The sequence below is a fragment of the Sturnus vulgaris genome, unplaced genomic scaffold (assembly GCF_052056855.1).
Source record: "Sturnus vulgaris isolate bStuVul1 unplaced genomic scaffold, bStuVul1.hap1 Scaffold_663, whole genome shotgun sequence".
NCBI classification, from domain to species: Eukaryota; Metazoa; Chordata; class Aves; order Passeriformes; family Sturnidae; genus Sturnus; species Sturnus vulgaris.
The window spans coordinates 66,119-83,966 of record NW_028276613.1 but is presented as its reverse complement, the minus strand read 5'-3'; the positions used below and the strand labels follow the sequence as shown (position 1 = coordinate 83,966).

Genomic DNA, 17,848 nt, shown 5'->3' with positions numbered 1-17,848 from the left:
AAGCTATACCATACATCCTCGAAAACCACCTTCAAAGCACGACATTAGAAAAAAAACCTTTCCAGAATTAAAAGCTGTATCTAACAAAAGCCGTCTGATAAAATTAACAACCAAGCCCCCACCATCAGAGCTGCCCCTACTAAACTCCCCATCGTACATATGAAAAATCAGTTTTAAAAACCTACTTCAATTCATTCTGCCTCAAATACAAAACCATCCAGAAAGTTACCTTCACTCAAAAACAAAAGCGCACGTAGTAAATAACATTAAAAAATAAATCAGCACACTACACACCACAAGCATAAAATATTGAATTAAAACCAAAAATACCCCTATTCATTAAAGAGCCCAGCCGCAAGCTATATTTAACTATAACTTCGTGCAAACGTACACATATCATTAAAATAGATTTCTTTCAGAATACAACTGATGATCTAAAATAGTAAAATGTCCGAGAACGATATTATAATAGGATATCCTCGATCATCCTCCCGCAAATTCTCTCCACTGTATTGTCCGACACACACCAGAAAAAAAATCCAGGTTTTACTTTTTTCAGCTAACTTCTCATTTATTAGCTGAGAGGAATGTTGAATTTGTCTTTACAAATGAGCTGTGGATCAGCCTGTAGATAAGGCTAGCACTGAGAGATAAAAGAAACAATGGGATGGATTCCACTGATTGATGAATGGAAAGAGATAGTTGCCTTTACAAACAAACTGCAGGGCTGCTGATAAATGAAATTGGATATCGAAAGATGAAAGAAGCAACGGGGGGAAACTATGAATTCTATAAGAATTAAAAATTAAAAGGGAGGGTTATACATTAGAGGGGAATTTCAGGTATCAGGCGTTCCGGGAAGTCTGTGCCTCTCAAGTACCTCAGCCAATGGGAAAAGAGAGAGGGAAATGCGGCCGGGAAAATAGGATAAAAAGGAGGCTGCGTCCTCCAAAAATTGGAGAGATCCCAGGGGAATGTCCCATGGCCTCTCCCTTTATTCGAATAAAGCAAAAAGGACTCCTCCGTTTCCTTTTTGGACATAAACCGCTGGTGTTTGTGGATTAATTTTCCTGACATTTAGCAACATATTGTTAAAAAAAAAAAAAAAAAAAAAAAAAAAAAAAAAAAAAGTGATCCAGAAGAGGGCAACATTGACAGCCATTCCAAGACAGGATGAACAAATGCTTTCACATTGACAGAGGATGCTGCGATGTTCTGAGAACAGAAGATAGAATAAAATAAAGGAAGGTGATGTTACAAGACAGAAAAGGGTAAAATAAAAGGAGTACCTGAGACTGGGGGGCGGGGGGGAAGAAAATGGGGAAATATTAATTGCTACACACTAGGTACAAATGCTTTTTACAAGTAATTGATGAGAAGCAAGCTAAAAGCGTCTTACTGCTGCTAGTGATATCATGCTCCAAGCTCTGCTAATAATTCCTATTTCTAGCAATAGTTAAATTGAACTCACTACATTCCAACTATTTTTCTGCTTGTTTAGATGGCAGATCCGTTTGGAACACATCTTCGTATAGCAAATTCTATGCCCAGGTAGGGACCTCTCAGTTCTTCCATAAAACATTTTCTTCTGCATTATGGCAAGCCTTTGTTTTAGCTTGACAGCTTTCTTGAAACTTCAATTTACGCATGTATCCAAAGACATTTGCAATTCCAGAAATTGGTAGGCACATCATATGGAAAGTAAATAACATTCTCGAGAGGGAGTTGCTTTGTTACTGAGGGGATGAAAAGCAAGGCTAGAGCTAGTAGAACTACCCAAGAAATTGGACTTAACGCAGCTTTTACAAGGCTCAAAGTAGCCATACCGAGATGTTTGAGCTAAAAGCCCCAGTTACCAGACTTACAGGCCTAATAGTTATCACCACACCACATTCCCTGGTTGCAGTATTTTTAACAGCAGTGCAGAACGCTACTGAAAATTATTTTTAGGTTGAATTGTTCTCTCCCCTCACTGCCTGTGTAGCTGTTAGAGGCTTCCAGGAGGCTGGGGAAGCAGACTGCTGGTTTCACTTCCAGACACGTCACTTCCATGGTCTGCTGGAGGGCACTTTGAAGCCCGTGTCCTTTTCTTGCTCTATTGTATCTGACAACTTTCCTCCCCCACGTCTGTTTTTTAGCGGGCAGCATTTTTGGAGGGCCAGTCAAAGACCTCAGGCTCCGAGAGAATTCGTCTGCTTTGCTCTGTTTATGTGTGCAACAGATGGGAGCAGCAACTAAGTCAAGTAGTAACTTCTGAGCTGCCCAGTTATCAGTAAAACAAAATATTCTTTTGTGACTCTCGCCAGACGAACATATCATCCTATCCGAGTCACACACTGCCCCTCTGGCATTTTCCAGTCAGACAAAGAATTCCTGGCCCCTTCCTTGCATGAACCTCAGCTCTCCACCTTGTTCCAGAAAGAGTTCTAGATCCAAGGCCCAGTGAGCCAGCTACCCTTTGCTGCCCTGAGCAGTATGGAAACAGCCAAGCCCCAGCCCTGCAGCCCTGCCTAACTCGCCTTTGCCTCCCAAACCTGAACCTTTTCCTTGGCTGTGGCATCCTCACTCATGCAATCCTGAAGACAAAAATCTGATTTGGCAGGTGAGGCCGTTTCTAACGCAAAAGCTTCACCAAGGTTTCTCTTCCAACTTCAGCCTTAAACAGTCCTGTCCTCCTCAGACAGCCCCCACCTCCAGCCTTTAGCTGTAAATACTGACTGGTTTATAGCTAATGCTTGCCACCCCTCAAAATTAAGTCTTTTGATATGCATTTACATCCCTCCCTAACCATGTCCTCATCACCCTTCCCAAACTCAGCCTCATCTCCAGGCCTAGAACCTCTCCCTAGGTGAGGGACTGTCCTCGGGTAGGAGTGCTGACAGACCTGTGCATGAGCCCAGCTGCATAGCCCGTGCTAATCCCAGCCCAGCTCTAGCCTTTAAACCCACTGGGGCTTTGGTACTGGAGGCCCAGTTACAGTAACCCCTGTGGCCGTTCCGCTTCCAGGCCATCTGTGAGTTGTGATCCCCCACCCTACACCACTTTGGTGAGAAATGCATTCCTTTCTTACAAGAAAGTTTTCATTTTATGTCTAAATTCAAGCATTCAGAGAAAACGTGTAGCAATTATATCAAGACAGACATGACAGGCACCAACATTAGTCTTTCATTACACACTTTTCATGCCTTCTCTCCACAGATTTCTTTGAGGCAACTCTGACTCCTTTTCTCACAGGCAGCTCCACACAGCCCCGACTCCTCCTCTCCTCTGTACGACTGGCTAAACCCCAGCCTGTCCCTTCCCCAGCCACCTGAGCCTGTCTGTCCCACACACAGCATCCTCTCACCTTGTCCATCCCTTGCACGGCCACGTGTCCCTTCCTCCTCGCAGCACAGCCAGCAGGCTCCAGCCCACACTGCAGCAGGCTCTGCACCTCCAGCTGGAGCTGTGCTTAGTGAAACTGGCAGCCAGCTGACCCACGCTTTTATAACAACCAGCCTCACTGGGCAGGCAAGGCTGTTTCCACTCCTTGCTAATCAGTACAGCTGTAACTCGTTGGCAACTAGTGCCTTCTGCACTATCCTTACAAACTATTCTCCTACAGAAATGGACCGGAATTCCGCGGGGATTTTCCGGGGATTCCGGGGGGATTTTCTGGGGATTCCGGGAGGATTTTGTCGGGAATTCCGGGGGGATTTTGTCGGGGATTCCGGGGGGAATTTCTGGGGGATTCCGGGGGGATTTTATCGGGGATTCCTGGGGGATATTCCCGGGGATTCCGGGGGGATTTTATCGGGGATTCTGGGCATATTTTCTCGCGGATTCCGGGGGGATTTTCTCAGGGATTCCGGGGAGATTTTATCGGGGATTCCGGGGGGATTTTTCCCGGGAAATGCGGGGGGGCTTTTTCCCCGCGATTCCAGGGGGATTTTCCAGGGATTCCAGGGGGATTTTATCGGGGATACCTGGGGGATTTTCCAGGGGATTCCTGGGGGATTTTCCCGGGGATTCCGGGGGGATTTTCACGGGGATTCCGGGGGGATTTTCACTGGGATTCCGGGGCGATTTTCTCAGGGAATTCCGGGGGATTTTCTCGGGAATTCCGGGGGATTTTCTCGGGAATTCCGGGAGGATTTTCCCGAGTATTCCGGGGGGATTTTCCCGAGTATTCCGGGGGGATTTTTTCGGGGAGTCCGGGGGGATTTTCCCGGGGATTCCGAGGGGATATTCCCGGGGAATTCCGGGGGGATTTTCTCCGGGATTCCGGGGGGATTTTCCAGGGGTTTCAGCGAGGAATTTCCCGGGGAATTCCCGGTGGATTTTCCAGGGGATTCCGGGTGGATTTTCTCGGGGATTCCGGGGGGATTTTCCCGAGTATTCCGGGGGGAATTTTTCGGGGGATTCCGGAGGGATTTTCCCGGGGTATCCGGGGTGATTTTACGAGGAATTCCGGGGGGATTTTCCCGAGTGTTCCGGGGGGATTTCCTCGGGGATTACGGGATGATTTTCTCGGGCAATTCCGGGGGATGTTCTCGGGTATTCCGGGGCCATTATCTCGGTGATTCCGGGGAGATTTTCTCGGGGATTCCGAGATTATTTTCCCGGGGAATTCATGGGGATTTTCCCGGGGATTCCGGGGGGATATTCGCGGGGATTCCGGGGGATTTTCTCGGAGATTCCGGGGGGATTTTCATGGGGATTCCGGGGTATTTTCTCCTGGATTCCGGGGAATTTTCCGTGGATTCCTGGGGGATTTTGCCGAGTATTTCGGGAGAATTTTCTCGGGGATTCCGGGGTGATTTTCCCGGGAAATTCCGGGGGATTTTCTCGGGGATTCCGGGGGATTTTTTCGGGGAGTCCGGAGGGATTTTCCCGGGGATTCCGGGGGGATTTTACGAGGAATTCCGGGGGGGTTTTCTCGGCGATACCGGGGGGATATTCTCGGGGATTCCGGGATGATTTTCCCGGGGAATTCCAGGGGATTATTCCGGCGATTCCGGGGGGATTTTCTCGGCGATTGCGGGGGGATTTTCTCGGGGATTCCGGGGGGATTATCCCGGGGAATTCTAGGGGATTTTCTCGGGGATTCCGGGGGGATTTTCCCGGGGAATTCCGGGGGGATTTTCTCGGGGAGTCCGGGGAGATTTGCCCGGGGATTCCGAGGGATTTTCAGGGGAATCCGGGGGGATTTTCTCGGGGATTCAGGGGGGTTTTTCTCGGGGATTCAGGGGGGATTTTCCAGGGGATTCCGGGGGGATTTTCTCGCGTATTCCCGGGGCATTTTCCTGGAGATTCCAGGGGGATTTTATCGGGGATTCCGGGGGGATTATCCAGGGGATTCCGGGGGGTTTTTCCAGGGGATTCCGGGCATATTTTCCCGAGTATTACGGGCGAATTTTCTCGGGGATTCCGGGGAGATTTTCTTGGGGATTCCGGGGGGGCTTTCACAGGGATTTCTGGGGGATTTTCGCGTGGATTCCGGGGGATTTTCTCGCGGATTCCGGGGGAAATTTCTCGGGAAGTCCGGGGGGATTTTCTAGGGGAATTCCGGGGGATTTTCTCGGGGATTCTGGGGGGATTTTCCCGGCGATTCCGGGTTGATTTTCCCGGGGACTCCGGGGGATTTTCTCGGGGATTTCTGGAGGATTTTCCCGGGGATTCCGGGCGGATTTTCTCGTGGATTCCGGGAGGATTTTCTCTTGGATTCCGGGAGGATTTTCCCGGGGAATTCCGAGGGATTTTCAGGGGAATCCGGGGGGATTTTCTCGGGGATTCCGGGGGGATTTTCTCGGGGATTCAGGGGGGATTTTCCACGGGATTCCGGGGGGATTTTCTCGGGGATTCCGGGAAGATTTTCTCACGTATTCCCGGGGCATTTTCCTGGAGATTCCAGGGGGATTTTATCGGGGATTCCGGGGGGATTATCCAGGGGATTCCGGGGGGATTATCCAGGGGATTCCGGGGGGATATTGCAGAGTATTCCGGGGGGATTTTCTGGGGGATTCCGGGGGGATTTTCCCGGGGATTCCTAGGGGATTTTCCAGGGGATTCCGGGGTGATTATCCCGGGGATTTTCCTGGGGGATTTTCCCGGGGATTCCGGGGGATTTTCTCGGGGATTCCGGGTTGATTTTCCCGGGGAATTCCGAGGGATTTTCTCGGGGATTCCGGGGGAATCTTCCAGGGGATTCGGGGCGGATTTTCTCGGGGATTCCGGGGAGATTATCCCGGGGATTTCGGGGAGATTTTCTGGGGGATTCCTGGGGGATTTTCTCGGGGATAGCGGACGGATTATCACGGGGATTCCGGGATGAGTTTCTCGGGGAATTCAGGGGGATTTTCCAGGGGATTCCGGGGGGATTTTCCCGGGGAATTCCGGGGGATTTTCTCGGGGATTCCGGGGGGATTTTCCCGGGGATTCCCGGGGATTTTCTCTCGGATTTTTTCCCCAATTTTTCAAGCATTTTTTCCCGCAATTTTCCTGGATTTTTCCCAAATTTTCCCCATTTCTCACTGATTATTTTCCCCATTTCTCAATGATTTTTGCCCCAATTTATCAAAGATTTTTTTTCCCCATTTCTCACTGATGTTTTTCCCCATTTTCCCCCCATTTCTCACTGATTTTTATCCCCCATTTTTCAATGATTTTTCCCCATTTCTCTCTGATTTTTGCCCCATTTCACCATGATGTTTTCCCCATTTCTCACTGATTTTTCCGTTGATTTTTCATGGATTTTTCCACCCATTTTTCGTGGATTTTTTCCCCATTTTTCCCCATTTCTCACTGATTTTTTCCCCCATTTATCACTCCTTTTTCCCCATTTTTCCCCATTTCTCACTGATTTTTTCCGCCATTTTTCATTGATTTTTTCCGCCATTTTTCATGGATGTTTCCCCCAATTTTCATGGATATTTCCTGATTTTCCCCCCCATTTCTCACTGATATTTGCCCCCATTTCTCTCTGAATTATTCCCCCCATTTTTCATGCATTTTCCCGCCCATTAATCACTGATTTTTTCCCCATTTCTCACCGACTTTTCCCCCCATTTCTCACTGATTTTTATCCCCCACTTCTGACTGATTTTTCCCAATTTTTCGTTGATCTTTTTCCCCATTCCTCACCGATTTTTCCCCATTTCTCTCTGATTTTTCCATCATTTTTCATGGTTTTTCCCCCCCATTTCTCACTGATTTTACCCCCTTTCTCACTGATTTTATTAATGTTTGTATTTCTATTTCTATTTCTATTTATATTTATTATTATTGTTTTGCATGTTTATGTTTATGTTTATGTTTATGTTTATGTTTATATCTATGCAGGTTAACGTTTGTGCATGTTTATGTCTATGTTTATATTTATGCATATTTATTTTTATGCCGGCGAACGCGGGCAGGCGTTTTATGTAAACGCCTATCCGCCGGGGTCCTAGAGAGGCCGCCATTTTGAGCGTGTCGGGACTCTCAAAATGGCGCCTCGGGCGGCACCCCGGCTGACCTGCCAAAAATGGCGGCAGAAAGGGCGGGAAAAAATCAGGACCCCGGTGTGTAGGCATAAGATGCCTGATTACATCGCCGACGCCGATCCGCTCGCCGCCAATTTTCCCGGATGTTTCAGAGCGTGCCGACAACGGCCGCGCAGTCCGCGGTGCCGCGGGCGTGAGGGCGCCGGCGAGCGCGGACAGGCGTTTTATGTAGACGCCTATCCGCCGGGGTCCTAGAGAGGCCGCCATCTTGAGTGTGTCCGCACTCTCAAAATGGCGGCTCGGGCGGCACCCCGGCTGACCTGCCAAAAATGGCGGCAGAAAGGGCGGGAAAAAATCAGGACCCCGGTGTGTAGGCATAAGATGCCTGATTACATCGCCGACGCCGATCCGCTCGCCGACAATTTTCCCGGACGTGTCAGAGCGTGCCGACAACGGCCGCGCGGTCCCCGGTGCCGCGGGCGTGAGGGCGCCGGCGGGCGCGGACAGGCGTTTTATGTAAACGCCTATCCGCCGGGGTCCTAGAGAGGCCGCCATCTTGAGCGTGTCCGCACTCTCAAAATGGCGGCTCGGGCGGCACCCCGCCTGACCTTCCCAAAATGGCGGCAGAAAGGGCGGGAAAAAATCAGGACCCCGGTGTGTAGGCATAAGATGCCTGATTACATCGCCGACGCCGATCCGCTCGCCGCCAATTTTCCCGGACGTTTCAGAGCGTGCCGACAACGGCCGCGCGGTCCGCGGTGCCGCGGGCGTGAGGGCGCCGGCGGGCGCGGGCAGGCGTTTTACGTAGACCCCTATCCGCCGGGGTCCTAGAGAGGCCGCTATCTTGAGCGTGTCCGCACTCTCAAAATGGCGGCTCGGGGGGCACCCCGCCTGACCTTCCCAAAATGGCGGCAGAAAGGGCGGGAAAAAATCAGGACCCCGGTGTGTAGGCATAAGATGCCTGATTACATCGCCGACGCCGATCCGCTCGCCGCCAATTTTCCCGCACGTTTCAGAGCGTGCCGACAACGGCCGCGCGGTCCGCGGTGCCGCGGGCGTGAGGGCGCCGGCGGGCGCGGGCAGGCGTTTTACGTAGACCCCTATCCTCCGGGGTCCTAGAGAGGCCGCCATCTTGAGCGCTGCCGCAGGGCTGGGTCCCGGCCCGCGGGCCCTTCCGCCATACTGAGAGGGGCACGGTGCAGTACCCGCCCGTGTCCACACGGCGGCAGCACTGCCGCCCAACTCAGCCCGGCACTGCCGCCCTGTCAGGGACAGCCAGAGAAGGGAGAGAGTTCCAAGCACCAGAGTCCCCACCCGTCATAAAATCCTCTCAATGAACGCCCCAAAAAAACCCCGACCCAAACTAAAAATGCCCTGCCTCTGACCAAATGAAAAAAAAAACCTTTTATATATAGAAATCATCTATTTTTTAATTTTTAATTTATAGTCATAATCTAGACATATTGCATATATTCAATTTAATTGCTATTCTATTTATCATATATACAATATTATTTTATTATTCATTATATACATAGATTTATATTACTAATGTTATTTCTATTTTATCTATATCCATCTATATTTGGAGGTTCATAGTTTTTAATATTATTTCCTTAAAAGCTCTGCCTCTAACCAAATAGAAACAAAAAACTCGATTATTTTAAATTATATTTGAATATATTTTTCTATTTAGTTTTCATATTTATATCTGTAGATTTATATGTCTATATTGTGTATTCTATATTTATATACTATTTAATGTAGTTTTTACTAGTATATTAATATACTAGATGCTATTTACATTCTATTATAACATACTATTTAATATAACATATTAAAATCGATAAATTATTTCTATTACATACTACATACATGTATTTTATATTTATATTTATTTCTATAGATTTATACTTACATATATATATGCATATATAGTTATAATAATTTTATGTCAGTATCTATTTTTGCATATTTGTATATTTTTGCCTATATTATTTTCAAAAAACCCTCCTCTAACCAAATAAAAACCAATAAAACATTCCTTTTAAAGTCTGAATATTTATATATTTCTATTTTCATAACATAATATAATGTAATGTAATATATTTATATATTGGTTTCTTATATTTGCTTCTATATTTTTATTCTTTATCTTTTCTATTTACAGTATCTATAAAAAAACCCTACCTCTATCCAAACACAAGCCAATAAAACATTCCTTTTAGACTATATTTAGCTATTTTTTAAGGTTCTGTTTTTCATGCATTCTACACCCACCCCTCCCTCTCAATGTTCTGGCACCCACCATGACCCCCCGCCATGCCCGACTCACCTGCTCCTCCAGCGCAGCCCGGCTCCCTCTCCCAGGGACCTTGGGGTGCCCCAAACCACGTCGGAGCCCCCCTCAGCCTTTTTTCCTCACCCCAAAGAAGGCACAGAACGACTCCTTTAATGAAGTTGTTTTAACAATTGTAAGGCTAGAGCTTTTGGTATCCACTGCTTGCCATCCCTTGTAAACCAATTTTTTTCTTCTTTCTTCTGCAGCTTAATAAACCTCTTTTTTTCCCCATAGTTTTCCAAATGCATGTATTACCGCATATGCATATTTAGAATCAGTAAATATATTTAATGTCTTGTCCTGCTATAATTCACAGGCTCTCACAAGCGTGTGCAGCTCTGCTGTCTGAGCTGACCAGGTGGCTGGTAACCTCCCCCCTTCCTTTAATTGCTTTCCATTCACGATAGAGTATCCTGTAAATCATGAAGAATGGGGGGGAAAATCAGTGAGAAATGGGGAAAAAAATCCCTGAAGAATGGGGGGAAAAATCAGTGAGAAATGGGGAAAAGTGGGGGAAAAAATCCGTTAGAAATGGGTGGGGAAATTCCATGAAAAATGGCGAAAGAAATCAGTGAGAAATGGGGAAAAATGGGTAAAAAATCAGTGCGAAATGGGGGGGGGGGAAATCAATGAGAAATCGGGGAAAAACATAAGTAAGAAACGGGGGGGAAAAGTCCATGAAAAATGGGGAAAAATCAGTGGGAAATGGGGATAAATCTGGAAAAAATCCATGAAAAATGGGGGAAAATATCAGTGAGAAATGGGGGAAAATGGGGAAAAAGTCAGTGAGAAATGGGGAAAAATCAGTGAAAAACGGGGGGGAAACTCCATGAAGAATGGGGAAAAAAATCAGTGAGAAATGGGGAAAAAAATCCCTGAAAAATGGGGGAAAATATCAGTGAGAAATGGGAAAAAATGGGGAAAAAAATCATTGATAAATCGGGGGAAAAATCAGTGTGAAAGGGGGGGAAAAATCGGGATCGGGGACGTGGACCGGGATTGGGATCGGGGACCGGGACGGGGAAATGGGACAGGGACCGGGATCGCGGACGGGGACCTGGGACAGGGACCGGAACCGGGATCGGGGACGGGGACTGGAGACAGGGACCGGGACCGGGATTGGGGACTGGGACCAGGACCGTGATCGGGTTCCGGGACGGGGAACTGGGACTGGGACCAGGATCGGGGACCGGAACCGGGGACTGGGACCGGGACCAGGACTGGGGACGGGGACTGGGGACAGTGACCGGGACTGCAATCGGCACCGCCCCCCGAACCGCTCCCGGAACCGCTCCCCGGGCTACCCCGGCACGGCGACCGGGAACGCCCCCGGCACCGCCCCGGCACCGCCCCCGGTGCCGCCCCCGGCACTGCCCCGGCACCGCCCCGGGTAGCGCCCCCGGCACCGCCCCCGGGGCGGGCCGCCGAACGCACGCGATGACGCGCGGGGGGCGGGACGGCGCGGGGCGGTGACGCGCTTCATGCCAGGAGCAGGGCCGGGTGCGACGAAGACGGGAGCGGGCCGACCCGATACCGCGCGGGGCCGCGGGCCCGGCGGAGCCCGGCCCGCTGGGTAGGGGCCGCCAATGGCACCGGGGGCTTCTGCTTCGGCTTCTGTCCGTGTCGGCGGGGAGGCCCCAGCCAGCGGTGCCCCTCTCCCTCGGCGACACGGGCGTGGAACTCGGCATCGGGCGCTGCATCGCCGCGGACAGCAGGGGGCGCACGGGTACCGATACTGCCATGGGGCCCGGCGCTGCTCTCCTGCTCCGCCGCCAGGCGGCGCTGCGCTGCCGTCCTGCCGCGCCTCCGGGCACGCTCGGTTTCCTCGGGACCCCGGGCCCCGCCTGTCCCGCCGCTGCGGAGGCGGGGGATGCTTTATGGGACTGCCCGAGCTGGCAGTGCCGGGTCTGGGGCGTTGGGGCGCGCCTTGGGGGGCTGCGGGTGCGCTCGTTTCCTCTTCTGCATGGCCTTCTGTGTGAGCATCTCTCGTTGCGACTGCTCTTGGAGAGTCAAACCCCTCCTCCTAAGTGGTCTCAGGAGCCTGGCAGGGTGAGTTTTGTTTCACAGGGGAAAGGGCCACTGGTCGTGTCCAGAGACCTGTGCACCCAGCCAGGTTTCTGCCTGATAAAATTCCAAATGGATGAGGATTTCTCCCAGCCCCAAGCTGCCCCCACCTGTAACCCTGGCTGCCTTTGGGGTGCCCAAAGCCTCCTCTGTGCAGATCTCAGGAACCTGGGAGGGGTGAACAATGTTGCACAGGGAAAAACCCCACCGATTTTATCTCCGGGCCTGGGGCCAGGAGCAGGCATTTGCGTGCTATAATTCCAGAAGGAGCACGGTGTCTCCCAGACCCAAGCCGCATCCAGCTGTGACCCAGCTGCTCTTGGAGTGCCAAAAGCCTCCTCGTAGCTGATCTCAGGAACCCTGGAAGGGTGAGTTTGGTTTCACAGGGAAAAGGCCTCCGTTTGTGTCCAGAGATCAAATAAGGGACTCTGCTTTTCCTCTAGTTCTCCTTCCTGTTTTCACCTGGGCTACAAGGATGGGCATGGCCTGTATTTCTCATATCAAAGTGATGTTACTAAATTTGTCCAGAAGTTCTGATTGTTATTTTTATTAGTAGTAGTAATTTTCTGATAGAAAACACTCTCATTTTGCCTTTCCCACGTTGTTTCCAGGTGCTGCCCAGGATGGACATCTGTGGTCTCAGACAGTGATTCCCGAGGAGCAAGGAAAGCCTTTTCCTCACCTGCACAGTTCAGGTGGATGGGACAGAATTGGTGTGGCCTGACAAGGCAGGAAAAGCTGTCTGTGTTCTGGAGTGCCTTGAAAGCTTTCTCCGTCAGGTTTGGAAGGGGTTTCTCTTTGGGATTTCTTGTGATGCAGCACCACGGGTATCCCTTTGTGCCAAGTCCAGTGCTAAAGGATTGAAGAACTGACAAGTGGGGTCTGGGATGAAAATGCCTCTAATAAAATTAAGCAAAGAATACAATAAGAGAAATGAGCATCCTTTTAATGTCTGAAATAGTTAGGAATAAAAATGCTGGAAAAGGGCACTCTGAATTGGTGTCACTTGTCATGGATAAAACCCCAGAGTGAGGAATCAGAGCAGAAGTTGAGAGCTGGAATCCTTCTGCAGTCGACTTAATTTTCTTTTCCTCCTCTCTTTCAGGACAGGAAGAATCACGACTCTCCTGCCATCTTTGCCAAGAGCTGTGGTGTTTGATCAGCCAAAGCCCAGAGGCTTCAGCACCAGAGGTCTGAGCCTGGAGGGCTCCTGGTGCTGCCCGTGCTGCGGGCTATGTCAGAGGATGCAGGGTTCCTCTTTGCCTCCCTGCTGGGATTAACTGCCATGGGAATGTGGGATCTGGGTGAAACTCCAGCTCTCCTGGTGTTCAGGGGAGCAAGGTCTGAGGGACTCCTCTCTGGGGATGTGCGGTGAAGGACTGAATAGTGTGGAAGGAGAGTATTTATAAACTGTATCACTGTTTCTCCCAAAATTGGGGTGGAGCGGTGATGGGGGTGGTTGGGTTTGGTCTGGGCCTGTTATTCTTTGTGCAATTTTTAAATTCTCTTGTATGATTTACTGTCCGGTATCTTTCTAACAAAAGCTGACATAAATTTAGATTAAGGATTAGAACTTGGCTCCATTCATTGCAAACATTTGACAAGGCTGGAGGACTGGGGTGGTGACTGCTCTCAGGAAAGGTTACTTATTAATACTGTGTCAGATTTCCCGCAGTGACTGTCAGGCCTGCATGGCTGTGAGTTCGTGCTCTTCTCACTGGGGAAATAAGTTCAGCAAAATTAGAAATGTTAGAAAAATCCAGCCAAAAATTCCACCTCTGTACCCCCTAAGTTTTCCCAGTTTTTCCCAGCTAGGAGCTGCACAGAAGTCAGGCAGGGGAAGTGACAACAGGGAACAGCTGAAAAATTCAAAGGCACAAAGAGGAAAGGGGAAAGGTTTCAGAAAACAATTCTATGGTCTAAGAATAATTTCTGATTCCCTACTGAGAAGAACACGAACTCACAGCCATTCAGGCCTGACAGTCCCCTGCAGTGAGAGCTCAGCACACATCCACAGAGGCAAGTCCAGCATCTTAAATGAAAAAATAAAAATAAAAACCAGAAGAAAAAGGTGATTTCTTTTGCTTCAGAGTTATTTCAAGTTCTTAAAGCCCAAGCAACATTTGCTCTTGATTTTGGTTAGGTGAATCATGAGCAGTGGGCACGGGTCATGCCATTCATTGAGCAGAAAACCCGGGGTCATTTAGAGGGGACACAAGAACTGTTTGTGTAGCGACCTCGGGCTGCAGAGGGGCAGGAGAAAGGCCAAGGGAGCTCCCCGGGGCCACCAGGGCCTGTGGGGAACAGAATGGACGCTTGGATGACCAGTGGAGGTGAGGAGTGGATCTGAGTTCATCTACAGGGAAATAAGGAGGGGATACTCTGGAGTGAAAAGCTGAGGTGATGAGTTCACCCACCTGGGCACGAGTTGTGTTTGCACAAAGTGGGAACAGAGGTGAAGGTCAATCCAAAGTCGATCCTGCTTGACCTCTGAATTCCAGGATAAGTTTTACAAGCTGCCAAATGAGGGAGTAAAAATACACAAAAATGAAACTGAGAGCATTCATGAGGTTCCTGGGAGTCCATTACACTGTTGTCATAGAATTCTTAATGAGTTTTGAGCTTTTAATGACAACAATTCAGTACTTTCTTTGGATTAATCACTGTGTAGGATTTGGGGTTTATCTGGATTTTAAAGGCGTCGTGGTGGCCCTGACACTGCTCAGGAGCTGGTAGGAAAAGCAGGGTCAGAGCTCCTGGCAGGCACAGGGTGTTTTTCCCAGAGTGGACTGTGGAGGAATTGTTTGGGCCTTGGATTGTCCCTCTGGGTGATGCCAGTTGCTGTGATTTGTGTAATTCCATACATTTAACTCCCAATACTTCCCAGCCCAGGAGCTTGAGCTGACAGGGCAGCACACAGATTGTTCTCTGTGCTGTGCCCCGATTTGGGGTTGGCTGTCAGCTTTGCGAGCTCCCGTGAATTATGCCCATAGCCCCGAATTCCCTGCTCAATTCCCACTGCCATAACCTCACAGCGCCTCATGGAGTGGGGATATACTGTGGCAGGAAGCTCAGCAGCATCGGCACAGGGACAGGTGTATATTCCAAAGAATTTGCTGTTTCAAACCCTCATCCCCCAGCCCCGCCGATGTCCCTGGGGGGCACTTGACAGAGTTACCTGGATTTCAGCTGATTTCACACCCCCGAGCTCGGGCTCCAGGTGATCTTTTCAAGCAGGAGAAGGCAGGGGCCGGAGGCGCTCGTGGCCCGTGCCGAGGCAGTCCCTGGGGCCACGAGAGGACATCTCTCCCTGCAGAATTTCAGTTCTTTCCAGAGCCTCAGCAGTGACAGAGGACAAAGAGGAAGATGAGGAGGAGGAAGAAGGGGGAGAGGGTTTGAGAGGAGGGGAAGCCCAAATCCGTGCTGTGTGCGGAGCTCCGACAGCACGCTGCAGCCCGCAGCTCAGTGTGAGCACGGGGCAGAGGAGGCGATTTCTGGGCATTCAATCACCCTGAGGCGGGCCCGGCACCGCCCCTGCAGCACCGTCCCCAGCACAGCTCGGTACCGCTCCGGGATCACCCGGCCCCGCCCCCGGTGCCGCCCGGGACCACTGGGGACCGCCCCTAAAGCACCGCCCCGGCCCCGCCCGGTCCCGTCCCCGGGACCTCCGTGCCCCGCCTCGCCAAGCCCCGGCTCCGCCCCGAGCCTGCCCGGGCTGCGCCGGGACCATCGCTGGCGGCCCCGCCCCTCTCCCCCGGGCCGAAGCGGGCTGAAGGAGATGTCCGCACGATTGGAAACGCCGCCGAAAATCGCACCCGTGGGATCGGTGTCGGCGTCGTGCGCAGGCATCCCACTAGAGCGAGCGGGCTCCTTGCTGTGCCCCCCTCCTTTTGCAGCCAGAGTTAGAAGGTCGGGGAGCGACACCCGAGCCGCCATCTTGGGAGAGGCAGGCGCGCAGTACCGCGCTCTGCCCACAGGGTGGCGCTTGGGAGACAGGCAAGGGATGGAATCAAGGAGTGTCCCAATCCTTGAGGAAATCCCCCGGAATGAACGCCCCAAAAAACCCCGACCAGAACTGACAAACCTCCTGCCTCTGTATGAGTGCAAAGGGTGTGCAAGGAGTGTGCAAATAGTGTGCATTAGCAATCGATCGGCAGGCGCGATCAATCGATCGCCGATCTAATCGATCGGCAGGCATTAGCAATCGATCGCCGATCTAATCGATCGGCAGGCGCGATCAATCGATCGCCGATCTAATCGATCGGCAGGCATTAGCAATCGATCGCCGATCTAATCGATCGGCAGGCGCGATCAATCGATCGCCGATCTAATCGATCGGCAGGCATTAGCAATCGATCGCCGATCTAATCGATTGGCAGGCACGATCAATCGATCGCCGATCTGATCGATCGGCAGGCATTGGCAATCGATCGCCGATATAATCGATCAGCAGGCATTAGCAATCGATCGCCGATCTAATCGATCGGCAGGCGCGATCAATCGATCGCCGATCTAATCGATCGGCAGGCGCGATCAATCGACCGCCGATATAATCGATCGGCAGGCACGATCAATCGATCGCCGATCGAATCCATCGGCAGGCACGATCAATCGACCGCCGATATAATCGATCGGCAGGCACGATCAATCGATCGCCGATCTAATCGATCGGCAGGTATTAGCAATCGATCGCAGATCTAATCGATCGGCAGGCATTAGCAATCGAACGCCGATATAATCGATCGGCAGGCGCGATCGATCGATCGCCGATCTAATCGATCGGCAGGCGCGATCAATCGATCGCCGATCTAATCGATCGGCAGGCATTAGCAATCGATCGCCGATATAATCGATCGGCAGGCATTAGCAATCGATCGCCGATCTAATCGATCGGCAGGCGCGATCAATCGATCGCCGATCTAATCGATCGGCAGGCATTAGCAATCGAGCGCCGATCGAATCGATCGGCAGGCGCGATCAATCGATCGCCGATCTAATCGATCGGCAGGCATTAGCAATCGATCGCCGATCTAATCGATCGGCAGGCATTAGCAATCGAACGCCGATATAATCGATCGGTAGTCGTGATCAATCGATCGCCGATCTAATCCATAGGCACGCATTAGCTATCGATCGCCGATCTGATTTTTCCCGCCATTTTTCATGGATTTTTTCCCCCATTTCTTACTGATTTTTCCCCAATTTTTCATGCATTTTTTTCCCGCAATTTTCGTGGATTTTTTCCCATATTTTCCCCATTTCTCACTGATTTTTTTCCCCCATTTCTCAATGATTTGTTTCCCCAATTTATCAAAGATTTTTTTTCCCCATTTCACCATGATGTTTCCCCCATTTCTCACTGATTTTTTCCCCCATTTCTCACTGATTTTTTCCCCCCATTTTTCCATGGATATTTCCCGATTTTCCCCCCCATTGCTCACTGATTTTTGCCCCCATTTCTCTCTGAATTTTCCCCCCATTTTCCATGCATTTTTCCCCCCATTAATCACTGATTTTTTTCCCCATTTATCACTGATATTTGCCCCCATTTCTCTCTGAATTTTTCCTTCCATTTTTCATGCATTTTTCCGCCCATTAATCACTGATTTTCTCCCCATTCATCACTGATTATTGCCCCCATTTTTCACTTATTTTTTCCCCACAGCATCGGCCACCACAGCACGAGCGACAACAGCTCGCTCTGTTCCCGCCATTGCCCATGGATTGTTTGCCTGTTTTCCATGGATTTTTTCCCCATTTCTCACTGATTCCCCCCCCCCCCCCCATTTCTCACTGAATATTCCCCCATTTTTCATCGACTTTTCCCCCATTTCTCACTGATTTTTTCCCCATTTCTCAATTATTTTTCCCCCACTTTTCCCCGTTTCTCACTGATTTATTCCCCCATTTTTCATGGATTTTTTTTCCCCCATTTCTCACTGATTTTTTCCCCCATTTTTCAAAGATTCCCCCCCCGTTT

At 50.3% G+C, this 17,848-nt stretch overlaps 1 long non-coding RNA gene across 1 annotated transcript; it reads left to right on the top strand.

The window, feature by feature from the left end:
* Nucleotides 1–11,617: 11,617 nt before the first annotated feature.
* Nucleotides 11,618–13,943, top strand: LOC148217561 (uncharacterized). Its single transcript, XR_015800997.1, has 2 exons — nucleotides 11,618–12,647; nucleotides 12,974–13,943. It is a non-coding gene; the product is annotated as an uncharacterized LOC148217561 (long non-coding RNA).
* Nucleotides 13,944–17,848: the final 3,905 nt, after the last annotated feature.